The sequence below is a fragment of the Caretta caretta genome, chromosome 28, assembly GCF_965140235.1.
Source record: "Caretta caretta isolate rCarCar2 chromosome 28, rCarCar1.hap1, whole genome shotgun sequence".
NCBI classification, from domain to species: Eukaryota; Metazoa; Chordata; order Testudines; family Cheloniidae; genus Caretta; species Caretta caretta.
In genome coordinates, this window is record NC_134233.1 from 13,688,294 (window position 1) to 13,694,770 (window position 6,477).

The following is a 6,477-nucleotide window of genomic DNA, read 5'->3' on the forward strand; positions in this document are numbered from 1 at the left end:
CCTGCCGCAACCCACAGCCCACACCCAAACTCCCTCCCAGAGCCCAACCCCTTTCCCTCTCCCTCCCATACCCAAACTCCCTCCCAGAGCCTTAGGCAGATGTGGGGGGAGGTGGACGGGGAGGCAGGACTTGATCCCATTCTGGAAACCACCAAAAATTGTAGAAACCTGCCGCCCCTGTCCAGCCCAACCTTCTGCGGGTGCCCCTCAGGCCCCACCCATGCAGGGTTTGAAGCTTGCATTGCTTAAATTCCAGGACGCTGGGGGACTTCAGCTCCCCTTTGTCCAGCGGGAACCTTCACCCCACTCCCAACCAGATTCTTGTCCATGGGATGACTGTCGGGGGGCTGGGCCCCTCTTTGTCTTTTCTCTCTGGGACAGGCCAGGGTACCTAGAACTGGGGTATCTGAGCACCCAGGACCTTCTATGGAGATGCCCTTCTCCTTCCCCTTCTGTGGTCCCATCTGTCATTGACTCCAGCCTGTTTTCTATCCATCGTCAGCACCATCCCAAGCCAGCTGCACCCGCCTCAAAAAGACAGTGTCCCCTGATGGGTGTAAATCACTGAGCTCTCTCCTCTCTGAGCACTGACTGCCCCTCCGTCTCCTTGCCCCTCAGTCTGGGCAGACGGGACCTTTCCCTCCAGGGCTGGAGGATTCCCCCTTCTCATCCGCTACTGTCCCAAGCCACCCCTTGGGTGGGAATCTTAAATGTACCAAGGTGACTTCGGAGCAGAAACCCCCACAGACCTTCCGTGCAATGGGCACCTGCCACGCACTGAGCAGGACTGAAACTCCTGCAGGGAGACTGCTGGGCCACATCCCCTCTGGGCCTGAGCAAAGCAGCAGGGTGAAAAGAGACTTGGAGATGCTGGGGATCGAACCCAGGGCCTCATACATGCAAAGCATGCGCTCTGCCACTGAGCTACATCCCCAGACGGGGGCTGTTTGGGATGGGTTATGCTCAGAGCCCTCCTGTTTCCAGAGCCTCCAGGGGCCTAACGGCAGCATGGGGGACACATTCCCTGCTCTGAGGGCCAAACCCTCTGTCCTGGAGGTTGCTGGTTCTCAGGGGTCACTTTGCAGCAGGGCCAGTTTCTCTATGTGGGGGAGAGAGAGGGCCTGCCCTGGACTCCGGGTGCAGAGATACACTCGGCCCTCTCCCCTGCATTGACTGGCTGGAGCTGCCAGCCCCTGCTGAAAGGTAACGGCGCTGGGGGGTGCTGTGAGTCGCTCAACACCTCACCCCGGTGGAAGAAGTTGGGGGGGGGGGGGGGGGGGGCTTTTCTCGGATCTGCTATTTCCACCTGCCTGTAAAGTCCAGCTTTCCCCAGCACATTCACTGCAGTGCACTCGGGTCACTGTTTCCATGGCTGACAGCAAAGAATCGCTCCCAGTTTCCCTTCTATCTGCAGCACGATTAGCCTGTGTCGGTGGTTAATGAGGTGGAACTAGTTGTCGGTGGTTATTCATTCCCCACCTGGACAATTCACACAGTCCCTTTCCTGCTCAAATCCCCAGCACCTCAGTGATCCCGGTAGCAGGGATTAGGTTTTCCCTCAGGCCCTGAGATTCTCAGGGTCCTTTTTTCCCTCCACCTGGAGTGAACTCAGCTTTTTCCCCATCCCAGACATTCCATGAAATAACAACAGCAGCATAAAGAAAGTGGGGAGGGAACATCTCCTGGCCAGGGCTGGAGGTGCCCAGGGCCCCCTGCTTCTCCATTGTTTCCATCGCAGAAGAGAAAGGTTCCTTGGAATTTGACACCCTACTTTGCACAAGGGACAGAGAAAGATCTTGATGTTCCTGCATCTGCACAAAGAAAATTGTCCTTCTGTGTGAAAGAGAGGCAGGAAATAGCTGTTTCTACCCAAATGATCAACGAGACCAGAAAGTGACGCTGTGCAATTAACGATCTGGTACTACACTAACTCTGCGGTTACTTAGATGCAGCCACAACCGGCTCTGTGGTTGGTAACCTTACAGAGACGCTGCGGGTGATCATGAACTCGAAGCACGTTCCCTTTAAACAGCTGCCATTGGAATGTAACACAGACTCGTCCATTCCTCCCAAGGGGATGGGGTTCTTGTTCTTCTGCACATTGTAGCCCATGGAGACCAAGGATCTGCAAATGTGCCTTCATGTGTCTTTGTTTCATTGATGAAAACATAAACTAGACACTCAGAGGATTGGAACTGATTTCAGATGAGGGACCTGTTTGCTAGGTTTCTATGGATTTGCACAGGAAAACACTGAATGTTTCCATTCATCCCTATTCAGTGGAGCTCCCGAACATAATGGAAATGTGCTTATTTTTGTAAAGGGAACAGGCTTGTAAGGGGGCACTTGGATTTGAACCAAGGACTACTTAAGCTGCAGTCAAACACTCAACCACTGAGCTACACCCCCCATGGCATTGGCATAGGCAAGTCAGTGATCTTAAGGATTTTGAAGGACAGGCCCTGCTCAGAGAGCTCCTTTTCCATTCCCAGACGATGGGTGGTTTTAAAAATGGGGTTTGATTAAACTTTATCTATACATGTAGACCCCACAGCTTGCCCACCCACCAACACAGCTTCTCCCACTGACACAGCTCCCATCTCTTGGGGAGGTGGATTAACTACTCGGATGGGATGGCTCTCTCCCATCCCCTTAGAGCATCTTCATTAGTTATGAATAAGTAGGAAATAACCGACTGAATGGACAGCAACCAATTCATCAAATATTGCTGAGCCTGCATTCAATATGGGTAACTGGTCATATTGGGCTGCATTAGGAGGAGCATTGCCAGCAGATTGAGGGAAGTGATTATTCCCCTCTATTCGGCACTGATGAGGCCACATCTGGAGCATTGCGCCCAGTTTTCAGAGCCCCCTCCCACTACAGAAACAAATTGGAGAGAGTCCAGGGGAGGGCAACAAAAATGATCAGGGGACTGGAACACATGACTTACGAGGAGAGGCCGAGGGAACTGGGATTATTTCGTCTGCAGAAGAGAAGAGTGAGAAGGATTTGATAGCTGCTTTCAACTACCTGAAAGGGGGTTCCAAAGAGGATGGATCTCGACTGTTCTCAGGGGTACCAGATGACAGAATAAGGAGTAATGGTCTCAAGTTGCAGTGGGAGAGGTCTAGGTTGGATATTAGGAAACGCTATTTCCCTAGGAGGGTGGTGAAGACTGGAATGGGTTACCTAGGGAAGTGAGGAATCTCCATCCTTAGAGGTTTATATGGCCTGGCTTGACAAAGCCCTGGCTGGGATGATTTAGTTGGGATTGGTCCTGCTTTGAGAAGGAGGTTGGACTAGATACCTCCTGAGGTCCCTTCCAACCCTGATCGTGGGTTAGAATAACATTTCCCAACCAACCATCAGTTGAGCTAAGCGCAAATCAAGAAGGGTTTCTTCAGGTATGCTGGCAATAAGAAGAAAGCCAAGGAAAGTGTGGGCCCCTTACTAATGAGGGAGGCAACCTGGTGACAGAGGATGTGGAAAAAGCTAATGTACTCAATGCTTTTTTTGCCTCTGTCTTCACAAACAAGTTCAGCTCCCAGACTGCTGCACTGGGCAGCACATCATGGGGAGGAGGTGACCAGCCCTCTGTGGAGAAAGAAGTGGTTCGGGACTATTTAGAAAAGCTGGACGTGCACAAGTCCATGAGGCCGGATGCGTTGCATACGAGAGGGCTAAAGGAGTTGGCGGATGTGATTGCGGAGCCATTGGCCATTATCTTTGAAAACTCATGGCGATCAGGGGAAGTCCCGGAAGACTGGAAAAAGGCTAATGTAGTGCCAATCTTTAAAAAAAGGGAAGAAGGAGGATCCTGGGAACTACAGGCCAGTCAGCCTCACCTCAGTCCCCGGAAAAATCATGGAGCATGTCCTCAAGAAATCAATTCTGAAGCACTTAGAGGAGAGGAAAGTGATCAGAAATAGTCAGCATGGATTCACCAAGGGCAAGTCATGCCTGACTAATCTATTGCCATTTATGATGAGATAACTGGTTCTGTGGATGAGGGGAAAGCAGTGGACGTGTTGTTCCTTGACTTTAGTAAAGCTTTTGACACGGTCTCCCACACTATTCTTGTCAGCAAGTTAAAGAAGTATGGGCTGGATGGATGCACTACAAGGTGGGTAGAAAGTTGGCTAGATTGTCGGGCTCAATGGGTAGTGATCAATGGCTCCATGTCTAGTTGGCAGCAGGTATCTAGCGGAGTGCCCCAAGGGTCGGTCCTGGGGCCGGTTTTGTTCAATATCTTCATAAATGATCTGGAGGATGGTGTGGATTGCACCCTCAGCAAGTTTGCGGATGACACTAAACTGGGAGGAGTGGTAGATACGCTGGAGGGTAGGGATAGGAAAGAGAGGGACCTAGACAAATTGGAGGATTGGGCCAAAAGAAATCTGATGAGGTTCAACAAGGACAAGTGCAGAGTCCTGCACTTAGGACAGAAAAATCCAATGCACCGCTACAGACTAGGGACCGAATGGCTTGGCAGCAGTTCTGCAGAAAAGGACCTAGGGGTGACAGTGGATGAGAAGCTGGATATGAGTCAACAGTGTGCCCTTGTTGCCAAGAAAGCCAATGGCATTTTTGGCTGTATAAGTAGGGGCATTGCCAGCAGATCGAGGGACGTGATCGTTCCCCTCTATTCGACATTGGTGAGGCCTCTTCTGGAGTACTGTGTCCAGTTTTGGGCCCCACGCTACAAGAAAGATGTGGAAAAATTGGAGAGAGTCCAGCGAAGGGCAACAAAAATGATTAGGGGACTGGAACACATGAGTTATGAGGAGAGGCTGCGGGAACTGGGATTGTTTAGTCTACGGAAGAGAAGAATGAGGGGGGATTTGATAGCTGCTTTTAACTACCTGAAAGGTGGACCCAAAGAGGATGGATCTAGACTTTTCTCAGTGGTAGCAGATGACAGGACAAGGAGGAATGGTCTGAAGTTGCAGTGGGGGAGGTTTAGGTTGGATATTAGGAAAAACTTTTTCACTAAGAGGGTGGTGAAACACTGGAATGCGTTACCTAGGGAGGTGGTAGAATCTCCTTCCTTAGAGGTTTTTAAGGTCAGGCTTGACAAAGCCCTGGCTGGGATGATTTAGTTGGGATTGGTCCTGCTCTGGGCAGGGGGTTGGACTAGATGGCCTCCAGAGGTCCCTTCCAACTCTGTTATTCTATGTTTCTTTGAGTCTATGATTCAAATCCCTGACGTAATCCCACTCTGTCCAGTAGCCCCAGGCACATTCCAAGCGTTGGATTTGAGACACTGAGTCAGCTTCCTGCAGTGAGTTTCAGCCTTCCCAGAGGTAATTTGTGGGGGCTCGCCATTTTCAGATGTTCTTGTTTATTTCCCCTCCATCCAATTCAAATGAGTTTGAAATTACTTATGGCAACATTCTTTCACCTACTTTGGTAAATAGAACAGTTATCAAATGTTGTACTGAGAGACCAGTCAGTGGGGAACAGAGCGATAGTCATTTGTAAACCAGTTGCATTAAGAACCACAGGTCTCTGGATGGGGGTAGGCCACCGTGGGGATGGGGGTGTCACAGAGAATTTGGAGGGAGGTGGCGGAGTAGAGGGTGGAAGAGGTTGAATTAGGGTACATTTTCCCTTGGCCCCGAAAGGGGCAGCACGACATGCCCAATTAAAAGGGGGTGTCACGCCTGAAGAATTTACAATATCCACCAAAATAACAGGAACAACAAGACAAACACAGAACACAATGTTTTGTTGCGACAGGGGACCCACGGCGTTCTGGGTTTTCTTCCACTGGCACCAGCTTGCCCAGAAAGTGTCTGAAAAAGAAAATAAGCATTCCCCAGCCCCTGGGTGGGGACAGATGATTGCTTAAAAATGCCCCTTTCTTTTCACATTTTTTTTGGCTGACTGCAGGAAAACCAAAAAATTACCTTTCTATTTTGTTTGTTTGTTTTTTTATTCAAAGGATACTTGCTGCATACCTAGGCAGAGGAGGCCTGTCTATGTAAAGACGGTCTGTTCCTGAAGTCTTTCCCCCAGCTCATCACTAGATGTGAGGGGGGAGGTCATTCAGGCCTTCCTTACACTTCGTATTTAAAAACTCCTTATTGTTCCTACCTCTGCTGGCCTTAGATTTCTCCTCCTGTCCCTTCTTTGGCAGCTCATATGAGGTGGCCAAGTGGTTAAAGTGGTGGGCTGCTAATCATTGTGCTTTGCATGCATGGGTTTGAATCCCATCCTCATTGTGTGCATTTTGTCTTCTCCCCTCCTTCACAAACAACCATCTCCCCTTTGGTACAAGCCACATTGCTTCCTGTAAACAAAAACCTTCTCAGGAACTCAGACCTCCCTTGCTGTCAATAAAACACGTCTAAATCCCAGATTTCTCAAAGAGTTCTTTGTTTCTTAGTATTTATCTCAAAAGGTAACAGCCTCATAATGTCCCCCAAACACCCTGGGACCAGCCCAAATAATTAAAATGCCCCCACCTCAGCT

At 49.9% G+C, this 6,477-nt stretch overlaps 2 non-coding genes across 2 annotated transcripts; both read right to left on the reverse strand.

Moving 5' to 3' along the window:
* Positions 1 to 862: 862 nt before the first annotated feature.
* TRNAA-UGC (transfer RNA alanine (anticodon UGC)) lies at positions 863 to 934 on the reverse strand. The gene has a single exon. It is a non-coding gene; the product is annotated as a tRNA-Ala (tRNA).
* A 1,403-nt stretch (positions 935 to 2,337) lies between these two features.
* Positions 2,338 to 2,409, reverse strand: TRNAC-GCA (transfer RNA cysteine (anticodon GCA)). The gene has a single exon. It is a non-coding gene; the product is annotated as a tRNA-Cys (tRNA).
* Between the last annotated feature and the right edge of the window lie 4,068 nt (positions 2,410 to 6,477).